Consider the following 21,705-nt stretch of genomic DNA (forward strand, 5'->3'; position numbering starts at 1 on the left):
GCATGAAGAACTTGTAAACTAATATGCACAGCAAAATTCTCAAGCATAAGTATGACCTTGTGGCGTGCTTGCTCTGTTTCTGTTTTCTGTTCCTCCACATTGCTGCTCCCATTCCCCCTTTTACTTTGAAACTAGGAGAGAGCATTTGGCTGGGACAGATACCTAGCTGGTCTGCTCCCTTGAAGACACCATATCCTGAGCCATCCTAGAGGAACCACTGCACTCAGAACAGCAGGATTTCAGGATCCCAGAGGTGGCCTGAGTCCCAGGAGTTCTTCCACCCAGGAGCTCAGGATCACAGGATCACAGAGACATCTGGACCCTGAGGAGTTCTGACACAACAAGATAACTGGAAAGACAGGCTCCAGTCAAAGACAGTGAGTGGAGGTAGCACTACAGTTAACCAGATGGTGAAAGGCAAGCACAAGAACATAAGCAACAGAAACTAAAGTTACTTGGCATCATCAGAACCCAGTTCTCCCACCTTAGCAAGCCCTGGACATGCAATCACACTGGAAAAGCAGGATTCAGAATTAAATTCACTTCTAATGATGATGATAGAGGATTTTAAGAAGGACAAAAATAACTTCCTTAAAGAAGTACAGGATAACACAGGTAAACTAGTAGAAGCCCTGAAAGAGGAAACACAAAAATCCCTTAAAGAATTGCAAGGAAACACAACCCAACAGGAAAGAATTAAACAAAACCATCCAGGACATAAACATGGAAGTAGAAACAATCAAGAAATCTCAAAGGGAAACTACCATGGAGGTAGAAAACCTAGGAAAGAGATCAGGAGTCATTGATGCAAGCATCACAAACAGAATACAAGAGATAAAAGAAAGAATCTCATGTGCAGAAGATACCATGGAAAACATTGACACAACTGTCAAAAATGCAAAACACAAAAAGCTCCTAACTTAAAACATCCAAGAAATCTAGGACACAATGAGAAGACCAAACCTAAGGATAATAGGTATAGATGAGAGTGAAGATTCCCAACTTAAAGGGCCAGTAAATACGTTCAACAAAATTATAGAGGAAAACTTTCCTAACCTAAAATAAGAGATGTCCATGAATATACAGGAAGCCTACAGAAGTCCAAATAGACAAGACCAGAAAAGAAATACCTCCTATCACATAATAATCAAAACATCAAATGTACAAAACAAAGAAAAAAATACTAAAAGCAGTAAGGGAAAAGGTAAAGTAACATATAAAGGCAGACCTATCAGAATTACACTAGACTTCTTACCAAAGACTATAAAAATGAGAAGATCCTGGACAGATGTCATACAGACCCTAAGAGAACAAAAATGCCAGCCCAGTCTACTATACCCAGCAAAACTCTCAGTCACTATAGATGGAGAAACCAAGATATTCCATGACCAAGTCAACTTTACACAATATCTTCCCACAAATCCAGCACTTCAAAGGATAATTGGTGGAAAACTCCAACACAAGGAGGGAAACTACAACCTAAAAAAAAGCAAGGAAGTAATCTTCCAACAACCCCAAAAGAAGATAGCTACACAAACATAATTCCACTTCTAATAACAAAAATAACAGGAAGCAAAAATCATTTTTCCTTAATATCTCTTAACATTAATGGACTCAACTCTCCAATAAAAAGACATAGACTATCAGACTGGATAAATAGGACCCAGAATTTTGCTGCATACAGGAAATGCACCTCAGTGTCAAAGACAGACACTACCTCAGAGTAAAAAGATGGAAAACAACTTTCCAAGCAAATGGTCCCAAGAAACAAGCTGGTGTAGCCCTTCCAATATCAAATAAAATCGACTTTCGACCAAAGGTAATCAAAAAAGATAAAAAAAAAAAAAAAAGGACACTTTGTACTTATCAAAGGAAAAATCTACCAAGAAGAACTCTCAATTCTGAACATCTATACTCCACATGCAAGGATGCCCACATATATAAAAGAAACTTTCCTAAAGTTCAAAGCACACATTTCACCTCACACAATGATAGTGGGGGATTTCAACACCACACTCTAAGCAATGGACAGATCATGGAAACAGAAACTAAATAGAGACACAATGAAATTAACAGAAGTTATGAACCAAATGGATTTAACATATCTATAGAACATTTCATCCTAAAACAAAAGAATATACCTTTTTCTCAGCACGTAATGGTACCGTCTCCAAAATAGACCATATAATTAGTCACAAAACAGGCCTATACAAAAGATTGAAATAATCCCTTGTGCCCTATCAGACCACCATGGACTAAGGCAGGTCTTTAATATGACAAAAACAATGGAAAGCCCACATACACATGGATACTGAACAATGCTCTACTCTGTGATGACTTGGTCAAGAAAGAAATAAAGAACGACATTTTAGAATTTAATGAAAATGAGGACACATCATACCAAAACTTGTGGGACTCCATGAAAGCAGTGCTAAGAGGAAAACTTATAGCTCTAACTGCCTACAAAAAGAAACTGGAGAGAGCACACACTAGCAACTTGACAGCACACCTGAAAGCTCTAGAACAAAAAGAAGCAAATATACCAGAGAGGAGTAGAGGGCAGGAAATAATCAAACTCGGGGCTGAAAACAACCAAGTTGAAACAAAGAATTATACAAAATATCAACAAAACCAGGAGGTGTTTTTTTTTTGAGAAAATCAACAAGATAGATAAACCCTTAGCCAGACTAACCAGAGGGCACAGAGACAGTATCCAAATTAATAAAATCAGAACTGAAAAAGGAGACATAACAACAGAAACTGAGGAAATTCAAAAAAATCATCAGATCCTACTACAAAGGCCTATATTCAACAAAACTGGAAAATCTGGATGAAATGGACAATTTTCTAGACAGATACCAGGTACCAAAGTTAAATCAGGAACAAATAAACTATCTAAATAGCCCCATAACCCCTAAAGAATTAGCAGTAGTCATTAAAAGTCTTCCAACCAAAAAAAGCTCAAGTTTTAGTGCAGAAGTCTATCAGACCTTCAAGGAAGACCTAATACCAATTCTCTTCAAACTATTCCACAAAATAGAAACAGAAGAAACACTACCCAATTTGTTCTTATGAAACTACAATCACACTCATGCCTAAACCTCACAAAGACCCAACAAAGAGAACTTCAGACCAATCTTCCTTATAAATATTGATGGAAAAAATACTCAATAAAATTCTTGCAAACAAAATCAAAGAACACATCAAAACAATCATCCATCATGATCAAGTAGGCTTTATCCCAGGAATGTAGGGATGGTTCAATATTTAGAAATCCATCAATGTAATCCACTATATAAACAAACTCAAAGAAAAAAACCACATGATCATCTCACTAGATGCTGAGAAAGCATTTGACAAAATTCAACATCCTTTCATGATAAATGTCTTGGAAAGATCAGGAATTCAAGGCCCATACCTAAACATAGTAAAAGCAATATACAGCAAACCAGTAACCAACATCAAACTAAATGGAGAGAAACTTGAAGCAATCCCACTAAGATCAGGGACTAGACAAGGCTGCCCACTCTCACCCTACCTATTCAATATAGTACTAGAAGTCCTAGCCAGAGCAATTAGACAACAAAAAGAAGTCAAAGGGATACAAATAGGAAAGAAAGAAGTCAAAATTTCACTATTTGCAGATGATATGATAGTATACTTATGTGACCCCAAAACTTCCACCAGAGAACTCTTAAACCTGATAAACAACTTCAGCAAAGAGGCTGGATATAAAATCAATTCAAATAAATCAGTAACCTTCCTCTACTCAAAGGATAAACTGGCTGAGAAAGAAATTATGGAAATGACACCTTTCACAATAGTCACAAATAATGTAAAATAACTTGGTGTGAATCTAACCAAGCAAGTGAAAGATGTGTATGACAAGAACTTCAAGTGTTCTTGTCAATTTCTTTCAAGAAGAAAGAAATTGAAGAAGATCTCAGAAGATGGAAAGATCTCCCATGCTCCTGGATTGGCAGGATTAATATAGTAAAAATGGCCATCATGTCAAAAGCAATCTACAGATTCAATGCAATACCCATCAAAATTCCAAATCAATTCTTCATAGAGATAGAAAGAGCAATTTGCAAATTCATTTGGAATAACAAAAAGCCCAGGATATCAAAAAACTATTCTCAACAATAAAAGAACTTCTGGGGGCATCACCATCCCTGACTTCAAACTGTACTACAGAGCAATAGTGATAAAAACTGCATGGTATTGGTACAGAGACAGGCATGAAGATCAATGGAATAGAACTGAAGACCCAGAAATGAACCCGCACACCTATGGTCACTTGATCTTTGACAAGGGAGCTAAAACCATCCAGTGGGAATAGGACAGCATTTTCAACAAATGGTGCTGACTCAACTGGAGGTCAGCATGTAGAAGAATGCAAATCAATCCATTCTTATCTTCTTGTATAAAGCTCAAGTCCAAGTGGATAAAGGACCTTCACATAAAACCAGATACACTGAAAGTAATAGAAGAGAAGGGAGGAAAGACCCTCAAATACCTAGGCACAGGGGAAAAGTTCCTGAACAGAACACCAATGGCTTATGTTCTAAGATCAAGAATTGACAAATGGGACTTCATAAAATTGCAAAGCTTCTGTAAGGAAAAGGACACTTTCAATAGGACAAAATGGCAACCAACAGATTGGGAAAAGATCTTTACCAATCCTACATCTGACAGAGGACTAATATCCAATATATGCAAAGAACTCAAGGAATTGGACTCCAGACAACCAAATAACCCTATTAAAAATGGGGTACAGAGCTAAACAAAGAATTCTCAACTGAGGAAACTGAAATGGCCGAGAAGCACCTAAAGAAATGTTCAACATCCTTAGTCATCAGGGAAATACAAATCAAAAGAAGCCTGAGATTCCACCTCACACCAGTCAGAATGGCTAAGATCAAAAACTCAGGTGATAGTAGATGCTGGTGAGGATTCGGAGAAAGAGGAACACTCCTACATTGTTGGTGAGATTGCAAGCTGCTACAACCACTCTGGAAATCAGTCTGGTGGTTCTTCAGAAAATTGCACATAGCATTACCTGAGGACCCAGCTATACCACTCCTGGGCATATACCCAGAAGATGCCCCAACATATAATAACAAGGACATATGTTCCACTGTGTTCATAGTAGCCTTATTTATAATAGCCAGAAGCTGGAAAGAACCCAGATGTCCTTCAACAGAGGAATGGATACAAAAAAATGTGGCACATATTCACAATGAAATATTACTCAGCTGTTAAAAACAATAAATTCGAGAAATTTTTAGATAAATGGATGGAACTAGAAAATATCCTGAGTGAGGTAATACAATCACAAATGAACACACATGGTATGCACTCACTGATAATTGGATATTAGCCCAGAAGCTTGAAATACCCAAGATTCAACTCACAGACCATGTACATGTAGCTCATGAAAAAGGAAGACCAAATGTGAGTGTTTCAGTCCTTCTTAGCAGGAGTAACAAAATACTCAAGGGAGCAAATATGGAGACAAAGTATGGGACAGAAACTGAAGGAGAGGGCGTCTGGAGACCATATCCATCCCATGTGTAGTCACCAAAGGTAGAAGCTGATGTGCATGTCAAGAAGTACATGCTGACAGGAGCCTGATATAGCTGTCTATTATTATATAGACCTCTATTATATAGAGGTCTGCCAGAGTCTGACATATTTAGAGGCAGATGCTCACAGCTAACTATTGAGCTGATCAATGTGTTCCCAATGGAGGAGTTAGAGGCAAGTCTGCAGGAGCTGAAAAGGTTTGCAGCCCCATGAGGAGAGGAACAATACCAACCAACCAGAGCTCCCAGGGTCTAAACCACCAGCCTGGGAGCACACAGGGAGGACCCCATGGCTCCAGCTGTATATGTAAGGGAGGATGGCCTTGTTGGGCCTATGTGGGAGTGGAGATACTTGGTCCCATGAAGGCTAGATGCCAAGTCAAGGGTGGGGAGGTTGGAGTGGGGTGTTGGGTGTTGGCACATCGTCATAGAAGCAGGAAGTGGGGGAATGGGATGGGGATTTCTAGAAGGGTGGGGTTATGGGGTAGGGGGATAACATCTGAAATATAAATAAAAGATTCGATAAAAGAAACTAGGAAAGCGAACTTGTGAAGTTTAGAGGTTTGAGGGTCACTCATAGATTAAGATGAGTTTTAGACCTGATACAGTGGAATCTATAGATGACTATCTTGGGCATATTTATCTGGAAAAGATTTTTGATATATTTTTGATGGTGGTGGTGAGGTTATGGGTGTGTGTGTGTGTGTGTGTCTGTGTATGTGTGTGTCTGTGTGTATGTGTGTGTGTGTTTGGACAGACTTGTCTCAACCTCCTGAGTGCTGAGATTATAGGCATGTACTCTCATACCTGATTTTGTTTGAAAAAAATTTAAAAACCAAATTCAGTCATCCTTGATTAAACATAAGTATTACTAGTCTCATAGGGGCTGGGCTGCATCCTTTCCTGTAGACTTTCTTTATATACATTTGCTAAAATCAAACCTGAATAAAACTACATGTTAATATGAAAATAATACATGTCTTTATTTTCTAAGTCTCAGTATTAAAATATAATTTAAAGAGTATATTATAACCCTAACTGGTAAGTATACATTGTCAGAGCCATAATGGGGCAAGCTTATAATTAGCAAGTGATTATCCTGAATTGTTTGCCTTGCAGTATTATATAATCTGCGACAAGTGAGCCCTTATTGAGCAAGGCTTTGATGGATTTACTTTAGGAAAGATTCCTGCTATTAATATGCTTTTCCTATTATTATTATTATTTAAACATATGCAACAATCACTAAGCAATAGCACACCTCTTTGGAGCAGATTTCTGCAGATCTATGAAGATGTACTCTCTTGTAGTGATGCTATATAGACAAATAGATGACTTCTTAAGTCTTGATGATCCTATAAGAATTCCTAAAATTATATCAATGATTATTAATCTCTTTTAGAGTGGGACTGCTATTAGGCCCCTTTCTGATAGTCAAAACTGCAATAAGAACTCTGCCAGTCTCCCTGAGTGTCATCAGTCAATTGCTCTTAGATAGCAACCAGACTTTCTCCTACTCAGAGCACATTCCAAGAGGTTGTAAAACAATTAACCACAGGTCATTAAAAGGGAACTCATGATTTATTATAGGTGCTGGGACAGAAGATAAAATATTGCCTGGGTTTATCTATACAAAACTTCACTAATTTCTTATAGTTTTAAACCTTCAATGAACCTGTGGAGCTAGACAGGTGATGGATGTTTAACCAGATAGATATGCATGTAAACATTCTCTGTTGTAAACTTCTATTTCAATTTATGATTTGATTTTTGGTGTGAACTTGTGATGAACTTTGTAACATGTGACCATGTACTCTGAAAGATGCATAAGTAATGAAGACAAAGACACAGAGAGCAGTAGCAGTAGTCGTAGATGTAGAGGTTCATTAGGAGCCGTTCATCCCTTCCTTCTTTTCCTTTTTTTCCCCTGCCTAAAATTTTTTCCCTTAGAATTTTTTCTTTGTTAGTATTTTTTCCTTTTCCCCACTTAGGACCTTTCCACTTTTCCTCTTAGATAGCTTTCATAGGAAACTTTTTACACTTATTAATAAACTATATAATAATTTCTCTAAGTGTTTTTTTTTCCTGTGACCTCAAACTAGCAGGAGTAAGTTAGAGCCTAGCTGCTCCTGCTGAGAGAGTACAAAGGCTATTTGCCTAATCCTCTGCTATTTTAGGGCTGAGGTGCTAAGTGCCAGAAATGGAGGTTTCTGGCCAGAGGGTACCAGAGGGCAGGCCAGCTACAGTAGCATAGTAAATAAACTTTTCTAGTATAGATAAGTAAACTTTTGATATATGGCAACCCTAAATATCTTGTAAGACCAAAGTCTTACCCCCCCCATGCTTTTCCACCCCCAGCCCCCCAGCCTCAAGAAGAACTGACAAGAAGAACGAGAACACTTCTCTCACCCATGCCGGGGCAGGACCCCAGCATTACATGTGTGCCTCTGTTAGTGGAAATGATACAAGAGTGGAAAATAAGGGACCATTCTTACATACTTCTTATTTAGCATCAATTTAGCTGAGGGTTTGCCATGTGCATATAAGTTATATAATTCAGAAAGTGTAGCTATGTGTGCCTTTCATTTACATACAGTATGTAGAAAATTTGTGTTGCCATCAGTTATTTGGTGAAATGTTATTAAAAAGTATTAATAGTTAATTATAAATTCTTAAGTATTTTATCAATTCAAAATAAATGTTCTGCTTCTTGTCAGTTGTTCTTTTGTGTGTCTCAACTGCTGCAAATCCAGGCCTTTTTCCCCCTCTGGGGTCAAAGGATCCCTTGGGAGGGATCAATTTTGTACTTGTATGTTATATGATATGAACTTTCTCATATTATAACAATTAATTTTTTTTTATTTTGAAGAGGTAGCATATAATCTCATATATAGAAATTATTTAAAATTTGGTTGTTAGTTAATTTTTTAAGAATAAATATGAAATTAATCTCATAGTAACAGAACATGTTTTCATGTTATGAAAATGTTTCAGGGTGGGACCTGGCGAGTTCACATTTGGAGTTGAACAACTGTAGCCATGTGTTTGTGTTTTCTTTTACTCTGGGGGTTCTCTATATACCTGTGCATGTCAAACATGGGGCCATAAGATTTGGGCTGTTCACTTACATTGAATTTCTTAGTTTTCATTATGAGAATGGCTTAAGCAGGAGTAACAAGTTGTGTTTAACAAGATGAAGAAACCTAATGTTGACTTGCTTGCTGCTTTTGGCAGCTGGAATAAGATCAGTTGTTTCTATGGCAGTTTCCATTGCTTGTCTGATGGTTGTAATGGTCCACGGTGTCAGAATTCTGGACTGTGAGAACTCAGATGTGTCCCACTACCAAGATTGACTGACCTGTGGTTGGGTTCCAGTGCAGAAGTCAAAACTGTGGTATGACCTAAATGAGCTGAATTTCTGCTGAATTTCTCTTGTGAATACTTCTTTTGTAGTTTGCCAAAATTCTACTTGGTACAGTTTTAGAGAGTTTGACTATTGTTTTAAATGTATGTGCTAGAGTAACTGTGAACAAACTAAAATCACCCATTTCAATGTTGAAAACATCTTAATAAAATGCAAATAATAATCTCTTCCTAAACCACAGCTCTGTTTTTTGGCATTCAGATTGTTCTGTGTTTATTGTGTCTGTGATCTGAACATTCTAAAGGGTGAGTATCAATAAAAGGAGTTGGGGGACAGGGAGATTCTTCAGTCGCCAAGCTCTAACTATTTGCCAATTGATGTCAAAATGCTGTAGGAAAAATATTCTTTCAATATTTGTACTGAGGATTTAAGGTAGGGCCTCATAAAGGCTAGGCAAGGGTCCTCTACTAAGCCAAGTCTCCAGGCCATTTTCACATTTTTAAATTTTGAAACACAGTTTCACTAAGTTGTCAAAACAACCTTTAAAAAGTGATCCTCTCTAGAGTACCCTCATAGAGGTAAAGGGGAGGGGAAGGAGGGGATGGAATCGGGGACAGATTGTGGAGGTGAAACCAGGAAGGGGGATATCATTTGAAATGTAAACAAATAAAATAATAATAATAGTGACAATAATAACAATAATAATAAATGATCCTCCTGCCAGAGCCTCCTAAGTGACAGATGAGCAGTATAAACCACCACACTCAGCAAGAATGCACTCTGACCTGTTCCACCACCACTTATTCATCTTCTCTTTTAGTTCCATCTTTCAGAATGCTTAGTGGTAGCTCAAAGGAAATATCAGGATAGTTTCCATAGTAGTAATCTGCCTGTAGCTTAAAAAACAAAACAAAACAAAAATATTCCATTGCAGTATTTTTATAATATAAAAATTAGAAACAGATGTTTGTCCGTTACACTGGAGTCAGGATTATGTATTTATCACAGAACTTTTTAGGAACCTTGCGTTTTGACTGAATAAGATGCAGACATTAACACTGTGTAGACACAAGAACCTTTCCAGGATGGATTTCATGGAGGAGATGTGGAGAGCCTATCGGTGGCCTTTCGTGTATGCTTAGCAACATGGAAATTAGTATCTGTCAAAGAGGAACCCTCCTTTCTTTCTAATTTTTGGAGTCCGGGATTCAAAATCCAAGTCTTAAACTTGGTATGTAGCTAAGAATGATGTTTTCATTTCTTACCTTTCTGCCTCTACTTTCCCAGTGCTGAGATTGTAGACATGCGTCACCACACCCAGTTTTTATGTGAATGTGGGATAGAATCCAGGGCTTTATATAATACAGCCAAGCACTGAGCTACATCCTTAGCCCTTAAATGAGTAAATTACTACATTGAATTCTACTTTAATTTATTCTAGAAGAAACACTGATTTTTTTTTTTAGTTAGTTTGTTTCATTTTACTTTCTTCTGTTCTACTGTGTAGCTCAAGGTGGTCTCAAACATGTGTAGCTGATACTAGCCTTGAACTTTCTTCTGACACAACTGGATTAAGTATTTAAATCCCTGACCCAAATGTCTTATTTTAATGTTTACTTATACAAAGATTAGTTACACATATGGAAATATAAATGCTTTTAGAATATCCACTTATATACAATCAAAATTGATAGGAAAGGTGTTACATGACATTTCCTTGTGTCAGTCTCTTTACATGCGTTCTTTCGCAAAGTGCAGGCAGAAGCTTTTCTTTCTCTTTAAAAAATATTTCTTTCAGTGTATTATGTTTGTAGGTATATCTGGGTACATCATTTGGGTCTGGTGCCCACAGAGGCTTCCCTAGAAGCCATTAGCTTCATAAGCCCACCCCACCCTCTTACCCCCAGGCTAGAATGTTAACTGTATTGGTTTTGTATAGGTAGCCACAGATGTTGTGAGTTCCTGGGTGTAACATCCTGTCACATCCTGAAAACAGTTCTGCTCTGGCCCTCCCTGTCCTCCAGCTCCTACAGTCTTTGAGCCATGGAAGGGGATGGGACATTGCTGTCCCATTCATAGATGAACACTTCACAGACATTTATTCTCTGTACTTTGGACAGTTGGGGCTTTCTTGTAACCACTGTCCACTGCACTAGAGAAGCTTATCTGATGAGCTCTAACAGCATCCATGGAATATAGGAATACAAATTTAGAGAACAGTTGGACACTGGCTATATAGCAAAATAGTAGTAAGCTCACTCCTGGCCCCTGAGTTCCACAGCCATGAGTTCTTGGCCAGATTTACAGTAACAAACATTCATTTTCTTCTGTGGAGTGAGCCTTGAATCCAACCAGAAAGCAACTGGCTACAGCCATAATATTTGTGCCACCATTTCATGCATTGGAATATTTTGCCCGCCAGTCACTGTAGTTCATGGGTTTTGCAGCTGCATAAGAATGTGATGGCTTCACTTTTCTAGCAGCCTACAGAGTACCTCTGGTTCTGTGACAGCTGTGCTGTAGAGAGGGAGCTAAGTGAAGCCTTTCTAATTTTCATTTTTACAGATGAGGAGGTAGAACATCACAGCAGCCGCTAACAGCAAGATCTAAAATGAAATCCAGTCCCCTTTGGCTTAAAGGTTAAGTTCCTTCTGTTCTACCATGCCCTCTTTATCTGCAAAAGCACCAGTGATTTACTATCAGTACCAAATGATGGACCTGTGATGTTGTAAAAACACAGCACAAAGAGGTGATACAGAAACTAATATAATGACTGCATGAACATGTTATAAATAATAACGGAGTGTGTCACACAAATTAGAATAGAGAAATAAATTAAAAGCCATGTGAACATAAATAACCAAGGAAAGTTATTATTATGTCAGTAAGTTAAACACTGTAAATATCACAGAGCTTATAGAGATGACCAGATAGGGCAGTCCAATAAGTTGGGTGATGAATGACAAGTACCTCAAGTTAACTGTACATTTATGGTAAGTCTATTAGGGTCTGGGAAATGGTAGTTACTTCCCTAATGGGTCTTGTAGAAGAGAGAAGTGAGGAAAGCCAGTCAGAGAGAAAGGCAGCAGTGGTCATCTGGATTGCTGTGCCAAGAAAGATCTAACCCGTAATTTCACTTGTGGTCGCACATAAGTATAAGGCTCCTTCTAGAACCGCGATACTATACCATATACCAAGAGGTTGATAACCAGAGACAAGAATGGCTGCATAATATTTTGCAGATCCTCAAGTGTACATTCAGAGCCTAAATATAAAAACTTAAGAAGTTCAAGACAGGTACAGAGGTACAGAGCATTCAGCCAATCTTGACCTTCCATGTTTATTCCCTCTGAAGTTGCACAGAATTTCACATCTATTAAGTTTACCTTTTCTACAATGCAAATACTCTTGGAGCAAGTGCAGCACATACATATATACATACACCACACACACCTCAGAGATACACACAGAGACATGATATACACAGTCACACACATGCCACACACTCAGACACACAGACATGAGATATACACATATACACACACACCAGAGATACACACACACCAGAGATACACACACAGAGATATGGGAAATTTGACACACACACACACACCAAAAAAGTAAAACATAAAAGAATGCTACACAACATAGTGTGCAGAGGCTGGGAGAATGTGGATGAGATGTGGTCTCAATAAGAGTGATGAGAAAGGGTTCCTTCTGGTCTGGGGCAGAGCACTGAGCAGATCTTGGGTGGCAGCTCTGCCCCCAATCTCTAAGAACCCAGAGGAAGCAGGGATCCCAGGTGCTCTAACTCGGGCAGTATCCTGTCTGAGCTTGAGCACTGAGCAGATTTTGGGTCCCAGCGCTTACCCCAGTAGTTACACTCACCCCACAAAGTTCTGATACAACCAAGATAATAGAAAAGACAGGCTCCAGTCAGGGACAGGGCAGGTAGCACTAAGGAGATACAGATGGCAAAAGGCAAGTGCAAGAACATAAGCATCAGTAACCCAGGGTACTTGGCATCATTAGAACCTAGTTCTCCCACACAAAAAAGTCCTGAATTTCCCATATTACTAGGAAAGCAAGATTCAGATTTAAAATCACTTCTAATGATGATGATAGAGGACTTCAAGAAGGACATAAATAACACTCTCAAAGAATTTGAGGAGAACACAGGTAAACAAGGTAGAAGCCCTTAAAATGGAAACACAAATATCCCTTAAAGAATTACAAGAGAACACAACCAAACAGGTGAAGGAATTGAACAAAACCATCCAGGACATAAAAATAAAAGTAGAGACAATCAAGAAATCACAAAGGGAGACTACCCTGGAGATAGAAAATCTAGGAAAGAAATCAGGTGTCATAGACACAAGCATCACCAACAGAATACAAGAGATAGAAGAGAGAATCTCAGGTGCAGAAGATACCATAGAAAATATTGACACAACTATCAAAGAAAATGCAAAATGCAAAAAGTTCTTAACACAAAACATCCAGGAAATCCAGGACACAATGAGAAGACCAAACCTAAAGACAATAGGTATAGATGAGAGTGAAGATTCCCAACTTAAAGGGACAATAAATATCTTCAACAAAATTATAGAAGAAAACTTCCCTAATCCAAAGAACAAGATGTCCATAAACATACAAGAAGCCTATAGAACGCCAAATAGACTAGACCAGAAAAGAAATACCTCTGGTCACCTAATAATCAAAACACCAAGTGCACAAAACAAAGAAAGAATATTAAATGCAGTAAGGGAGAAAGGCCAAGTAACATATAAAGGCAGACCTATCAGAATTACACCAGACTTCTCACCAGATACTATAAAAGCTAGAAGATGCTGGACAGATATCATACAGACCCTAAGAGAACACAAATGCCAGCCCAGGCTACTATACCCAGCAAAACTCTCAATTACCATAGATGGAGAAATCAAGATAATCCAGGACAAAACCAAACTTACACAATATCTTGCAACAAACCCAGCATTACAAAGGATAATAGCAGGAAAGCTCCAATACAAGGAGGGAAATTATATCCTAGAAAGAGCAAGAAAGTAACCCTCTTCTAACAAATCCAAAAGAAGATAGACAAAGATAACTTCACCTCCAATAACAAAAATAACAGGAGACAACAATCACTGTTCCTTGATATCTCTTAACATCAATGGACTCAATTCCCAAATTAAAAAACATAGGCTAATGGACCGGATATATAAACGGGACCCAGCATTTTGCTGCATACAGGAAACCCACCTCAGTACAAAGACAGACTCTACCTTAGAGTAAAAGGCTGGAAAACAATTTTTCAAGCAAATGGTCCTAAGAAACAAGCTGGAGTAGCCATTCTAAAATCTCCAGCCTGAGAACACAAAGGGAGGGACTCATGGCTCTACCTGTATTGGTCTTTGAGGGTGGCCTTGCCAGGCATCAGTGGAAGTGAACAGCCTTGGTACCTGAAAGTTTGGATTCCCTAGTGTTGGGGAATTTCAAGAGCAGGGAGGTGGGAATGAGAGGATGGTGGGAGCACACCCTCATAGTAATTGGAGGGGGGTAAGGGGTTAGGCATCAGTGGAATTGGAGGGCCTTGGTGCCTGAAAGTTTGGATTCTCTAGTGTTGAGGAATTTGAGAGCAGGAAGGCAAAAATGGGAGGATGGTGGGAGCACGCCTTCATAGAAATTCCCAGAATTATATGGATTAGATATGATAGAGGCAGGCAGCCAGAAGACTAGATTCCAGAGTTCAAACAAACAATTATCTTGATACTAAAATTTGTTTTGAGAATTGTATATTGCAGAATACATAGCCTTGGTGTATCTACTCATCAGGCAAGCTGAGCACACCTGCTCTGATGTCCTGGAATTCCAGCTGGATGCAGTGAAGACACAGTGTCAGAGGCTTATCAATTTATTCTTTCCCCAACCCCTCTTCTAATATCTCAATGCCCATAATCAGCTTGAAGAAGTTAATGAAGAGTCGGCGCCCCTATTCCCTGGGCTTGGGGACTGAGGTGGTTAATATTGGGCTGTCTTTCTAGGGAAAAGTAGTAGTTTTGGTGGATCAGGGAAGATTAGCTAGGATTTATTGCATAGCCATAACCTACTGGTAGAAATATGTATAATTGTTTTTAAGATGAAGTTATACTTTCTTAAATGGTACAAAATTTACTTTGATTTCAAATTTAAGGTCTTTATTGGTACGAGCTTCTTATTAATATAAAAGTGAGATGAATATTGTTACTATCATAGGCATTGTGCCTGTATAACACATTTAGGAATACAAGGCTTAGACTAGGTCCTTCTTTAACTTTTTAAAACTTATCTGAGATGGTTAGACCGTGAGTTAAGGGCCTATAGCTAATTCATGGCTTTGAGTTTATTGTTAGGGAGTTTTCTATATTTTCTTTAGAAATAGCTGAGAGGAGTTAACAGACAACAGTCCAGATAGCCTTACATGGATAGTTGGCTTTCAAAACATCAGAAGTTCACAGAATTGATGCTACAAACATTTCTGTAGTAATGTTCATTTTGATTAGAGACCTGTCTGCTTCTGACAGCTTGCTGTCTTGGATTCTAAGAAGAAATTGAGCATCTTTGAAGTTACTCCAATTGTGGTGAGACAGCCACTAGGCAAGAATTGCCTCTTTTCATCTACAGACAAAATACTGTCCAGAAAAAGACACACTTGCAGAATAGTAGACTGATTATATCTGCCAAGACAGAGTAATCAGCCCTTAATAATTCTGTATCACTAGGTCTGTCAGATAATCCTGGGCCAGAAGGCTGAAGATTGGATGCTCCAACATTCTGCAGTATAGGGACTGTCCAGGTGTTCAGTGGTCTCTATAAATTGCCTATGTTTTAGAAGCTATGCTTTGTGCTTCCCATAATCTCAGTTAACTCAGTCATTCTGGATTTCTGATGGGGTTGAAAATTTATAGTCTCATAGCCAATCCTTGCTATTTACTTTCAGAGAAAAGATTTGAGAGATGGTTTTCAGCTGGCATTCATTCTAAAGCCAAGAAAAAAAAAGCCAGGTTCAGAATTAAGTCTTATTTAGGAGAGGTGACAGAGGTTCTGCTTAGTCAACAAAATGATGGACTGGGTATTAGGTCTATCTTGCACCTTACTGACATAAATTAGTATAGTTATGCTCTAACTGTATTTTGAGAGAAAAGTTTTATTTTAACAGGAAGGGTGATATGTAGGAGGAGCTAAGGTGGGAGGAGTACAGAAAGGAGGAGTAAGGAGAGGAGGAGAAGAAGGAGAGGAGGAGCTAGGTGATGAGAGAGAAAGAGAGAGGGGGGCCAGACATGGAGGCAGATGCTCACGTGTCTCTGCCAGTCAAAGATAGTTGATATATCTAGGTTGGGTATTAGGTTACACTTCAGATTGATATTGAGCATTACCAAACTTATAAAGCCTTTGGTTGACATTAAAAAAAATTGTATAAAAGCAAAAAGGAGAAAGGGGTATGGGATAGGGGGTTTTCTAGGGAGGGGAAATGGGGAAAGGGGATGGCATCTGAAATGTAAATAAATATCCAATTAAAAAATATAATTAAATGTTAAAAAAAAGAGTGATGAGAAAAAAAAACCCTCGGGTCAAAGAAGCAAACCATCATAGGTGTTCCAGGAATTGCCTTGGGCACCTTTACTTATCTTATAATGTTATTCTTACAATATAATTATAATGTACATTGTATTTACAATGTAAATGTAATGTATAAGCTATAATGTATATCTTATAGTGTAATTCTCTTACAGTGTTATCTTTAACATTGTAATGTATCATCACAAGTTGCATTCACCAGGAAGCTGACTCTGAGACAGATTTGAGCATAAAGTTTATTAGAGAATGTTGTTGAAATAAAGTCACAGGGAGACTGAGGAGACAAGAAATTGGGTGCAACAAAATTACAATAGACTAAGCTTACTCCACAAGGGGCTCTAAGATGAGAATGTCCCCTTCATCTCTGCCCACCAGATGTGGGCCAGGGAAACAGGCCTTTATTACCCTTCCACTGACCACTTATTGGACATAGATTGTTCTTGAAACTGCAATCAGAAAAAAAATGAGTGTGTGTAGAAAAGCTTTTTCTGGCCAGAGAAATACCTGGAGAAAATGGTAAATAAGGGCTCCTAGCAGCTGAAGGAAGAGATACTTCAACCTGAAGGTAAATTCTAGGGTTTATCTCAAGATCCCATATTAATTTCTGTCTTAAACCATGGTTCTCAGCATCTGCATCTATCCATAGCTCTTGCTTGAATGTTTGGCCTGGGCGGCTATGTCTGTACCAGTTGACCTATTTAGGTCTATATGTTTCTGAATAAAGTCTATCCTTGGCTAGTCAACAACCAACTAGTCTTTAAATGTGTACTAAGGAGGCCCAGCTCTGTAAAGGAAAAAACACAGATAGAAAAATCATATCATAGCAGCCCTGATCACTTCTAGAAAGTGTGCATATAATGAAGTATTCAGAAAAATAGCAGACAAAAGCAGATATTTCCTAGAGAGAGCAAAGTGGGTAAAGAACTGGTTCTATACATCAGATTCTCAGGTTTCTGCATAGACAAAAACCTGCAAACAACAAAAAATGCAAGCTCTTTTTTTTTTTGTATCTAAGTTAAATATTCTCCAATTCACATAACCCCACTGAATCAAAGAAATATATCCTCAAAGGTTCTAGGCCTTCCTACTGGCTAAATGCATTGGTTCTTTTCTATTTGAACTCTCCTCTCTTCACCAGCCCATACTCTTACCATTTATCTCATTGATAACAGCCTAGGACCAGGGAAAAGGCTCAATGGGTAAGAGTGTTTACTGTGCAAGCACTAGGACCCAAGTTCAAATTTTCATCATCCATGTAAAAAATCAGGCATGATGGCTATTCATCTGTAATCCCAACAATTGAGTGGCAGAGACAGACAGCCCTAGAGCTCCCAGACAATCACCTTACCCAAAATAGTGAGCTTCCAGGTCACTGAGTGATCCTGTTAATAAGACAGAGAACAATAAAGTAAGCTCCCAGGTTTCCTGCGATGGGCTATGCGTGCATGCATGCAAGGAGGTGCACACTCATTTGCATGTACCAAACATACAGCACTCATGAGAGAGAGAGAAAGAGAGAGAGAGAGAGAGAGAGAGAGAGAGAGAGAGAGAGAGAAAGAAAGATAGATAGATAGATGTATGGGTGAATGGATGGAAGGAAAAAAAGCAGTATTCATGTTTTTTTCTGTTTTCTTCCTAAACTGGGAAAAGCCACTTGTCAGTCTTCAGCCTTTTGAGTGTTAGCACCCCCAAGATCTTCAATAAGCATTCTTAAGGTTTCTTTGATGCTGGACCGGACACTCAAATTCAGATCTCTCAGCCTCACACATAACTGAGATCTCCTTCTGAGCCCCAAAACAAAAAAGTCCAGGCATGCTGGAAATGCTTTGGCAGCCACAGGCACCTCAACCGCAGTATCTGAAATGGGACTTGAACCCAACTTGCTCCAAATATCTATACACAAAAATGACTGTGCCTCCTCTTCAGATCTTCAAGGGCAACCCAGGAGACAGCTTCTCAACTTGTGACGAATTTGTCCCCTCTGCTCCCTCCTTACCATGGGACGGTAGCTCCCCAAGTGATATCTCTGCATCTGGGATCACTTATTCATTGTCCATGCCATGATCAAGGTGTACTTGTGTTTAACTTCATCTTCTAAGTAAAATTTAAATTCTAATATTATATAACTATTATAATATTATATAAAAGACTCTTCTTCATGTCTCTGCCTGCTCAGAGAAGTTTCTAGTTCAACTTACCCTCCAAACCCCATCTCTCTGTCTCTCTCTGTGTATGTATTTTAAATTTCATGATATATATTATAATAATATATTATATATTATAATTTTTATATTATATAGTGTGTGTGTGTGTGTGTGTGTGTTCTCTGACCTCCTAAGTCCTCCTTCATGTATGTCTGTGTATCATACAGGTCCCTGGTACTTGTAGGGCACTGGACCATCTAGAACTGGAGACATAGATAATCGTATGTTTTCCTGCATATTATCTTATAGCAGCACAAGGAGAATCTTTCTTTTTTAAAAAAAAAAAACTTTAAATTTCATTATTATTTTACTTTACATGTAATGATGTTTCACTTTCATGTGTGTTTGTGTACCATGTGTGAACCTGGCACCGTGGAGATCACAAGAGGATGGCAGATTCCTGGAGTTATAGATAGTTGTGAACCACCATGCTGGTTGTGGGAACTGAACCTGGGTTGAATCACTGGGATCCAGAGGTAGAAAGAGAAGACCTACACCCCTTTTGGTTGCCCTCTGATCTCTAGTAGTGCACTGTAGATTTGTCTATGTATGCAGTATATATCTCCTCTGTCCCTGTCCCTGTCCCTGTCCCTGTCCCTATGCCTATCCCTATCTCTATCTCTATCTCTCTATATATGGATGGAGAGATAGCTCAGTACACAAAGAGCTCGCCCAACGAGCCAGAGGAGCTAAGCTCATATCTCTATTGACCAACTAAAGCCAGATGCAATAGTTTGTGTCTGCAGTCTCAGTAATATTATAATGAGTTGAGATACAGAGACAGGCAATTCTCCAAATTTGGAGACTCTCTCAAACTAAGGGGAAAAGATCCAACACTCAAGATTGTTTGCTGACCTCCACATTCTTTGTAGCACACACTCATCCACATGCGTATGCATGAACAAGCATACACATACATACATAGGTGACAGAGTTGGGAGGCAGATTTTATATATGTATGTGTGATATATGTGTGTGTGCTATATATCATATATATGTGAATATGATATATATGTGATATAATTAATAAGAATTGATTCATGTGAGATATTTAATGAGAATAATTCATGCTAAGCTGTTGAATTGATTGTAACTGTCTTAAAGGACAATGGGAACTTACCTTTTAAGGGATGACATATCTACATAAGAGTAACACACACAGTGCTTTAAAGTATGAAGTCAGATAACTCAGTCATATCCCCATAACTGCCTCGTCCCCACCCCATATCATTGAGCATGTTACTTCTTTTGACTGGAGACGAGGAGCTGGTAAAGTGGTTACACAAGGGCCTGAGACTGCTGCCAGAAAACACATGCAAAAGTTTTCTTTGCTGGTTCACATTAACAATCCTAGATGTTCCGGATGCTCAGAGCCTGTTAGTCAGACAGCCTAGCAACTTCTCGGTCAGTGAAAGGCTCTATCTCAAAATAAACAAACAAAATTCCTCTTTTCCTCTGAGCCTGTATTCTTGGTGGTAAATGTTTCTCTCAAAGATTTCTCCCACGTTTCCTTTATTCCAATTTTGCTTTTGTATTTGTCCATTTCTTTGATTGACTGAATTTCCTCTTTTCACACCTCTCTCATTGGCTTAGCATAGTGTGAACTATAGTAACTGTACAGAATGAGGGAATCTAGTAATATCTATGAAATCCCTGCTTATGTTTCCCAACTGAGTTTTCAATCTCTGTGTATTCATATCTACTTTTCTTGCATTTCAAAGAGAGCAAACACATTCAGGTTATTTTTACTGGAGTTTCTTTTGTCTAATATATCTTATATGTGTAACTAATATAATAATGTTAGTTATAGTATCTATAACTAGTATCACTGTATTCTATATTCTATACTCTATATATTATCAATTATATATATTAATTATTACATATAATATTACCTCATATGCCATGTTATATATATGCTATATGTTGTATGTTATCTGTTGTATGTTATATTATATGATATATATTAAATATGTATTATATAACTAATATAGTTATTATATAATTATATAATAACTGCCCACACTCAAGGTAGGTCTTCTCTCTGTATTTAACCTATCCAGGCAAACCTAAACACATCCAAAGCTCTGTTTCCATGGTGATTCTAAAGCCAATCAGGTAGACAATAAAGATTAAACATTGTAATAATATTGTGTGTCAATTTACGATGCATTCTGTTAAGTAACTCCGATTATTTCTCATTTTTACATTTGATTTTTTTTTTTTTTTGGCAGTGCTATGAATAGAACTCAGATTCCCTACATGTTAGACAGGTGTCCCAGGACTAGACCACACCCCATCCTTTATAAATCTCTCCTTACTTTATACTACTTTCTCCCACTTTCTCTGCCACAAGGGGTGTACACAAACATTTGAATGCGTTATTAAGTAAATATACCAAATGGTGTATTCTAATTTATATCTTCAACGGTAATCAAAACAAACACAACACCAAGTGGCACTTACCCTCCTGGTACGCTCCATTTTCTAGCATGCTGATACTGGGCATGAATCAGAAACTATATGCTTTGATGTTTCAAACTCCAACCACTTGTAACACCTATGCTCATTTTCTGCCCTCAAGCAGCTTGTCTGCCAGTTCAAACACAATTAGTCTAAGAGTTAACGAGGAAAACATGCCAGTGTCTCCTGTTCTGTTCTGATGTTTGGCTTTGAAAATATCAAAGAAAGCTCAGTGTTTGTGGAACATGCCTGTCATGCTGGTACTCAGAGGGCTGAGGTGGGGAGCTGCCGAATTTGAAGCCAGTCTGGGACACATGCTGAGACCCTGAATCCAAAAATAAAACAACAACATAAAATCCAAAATAATAATAATAAATTAAATTTTTATATTTGAATATTTTGATGAACACACCATGTACGTCAGAAACAGGGTTTAGAGGCCCCTGAGTTGGAACTGGTCTCAGAG

This window comes from Arvicanthis niloticus, chromosome 4 (assembly GCF_011762505.2).
Source record: "Arvicanthis niloticus isolate mArvNil1 chromosome 4, mArvNil1.pat.X, whole genome shotgun sequence".
Taxonomy (NCBI): Eukaryota; Metazoa; Chordata; class Mammalia; order Rodentia; family Muridae; genus Arvicanthis; species Arvicanthis niloticus.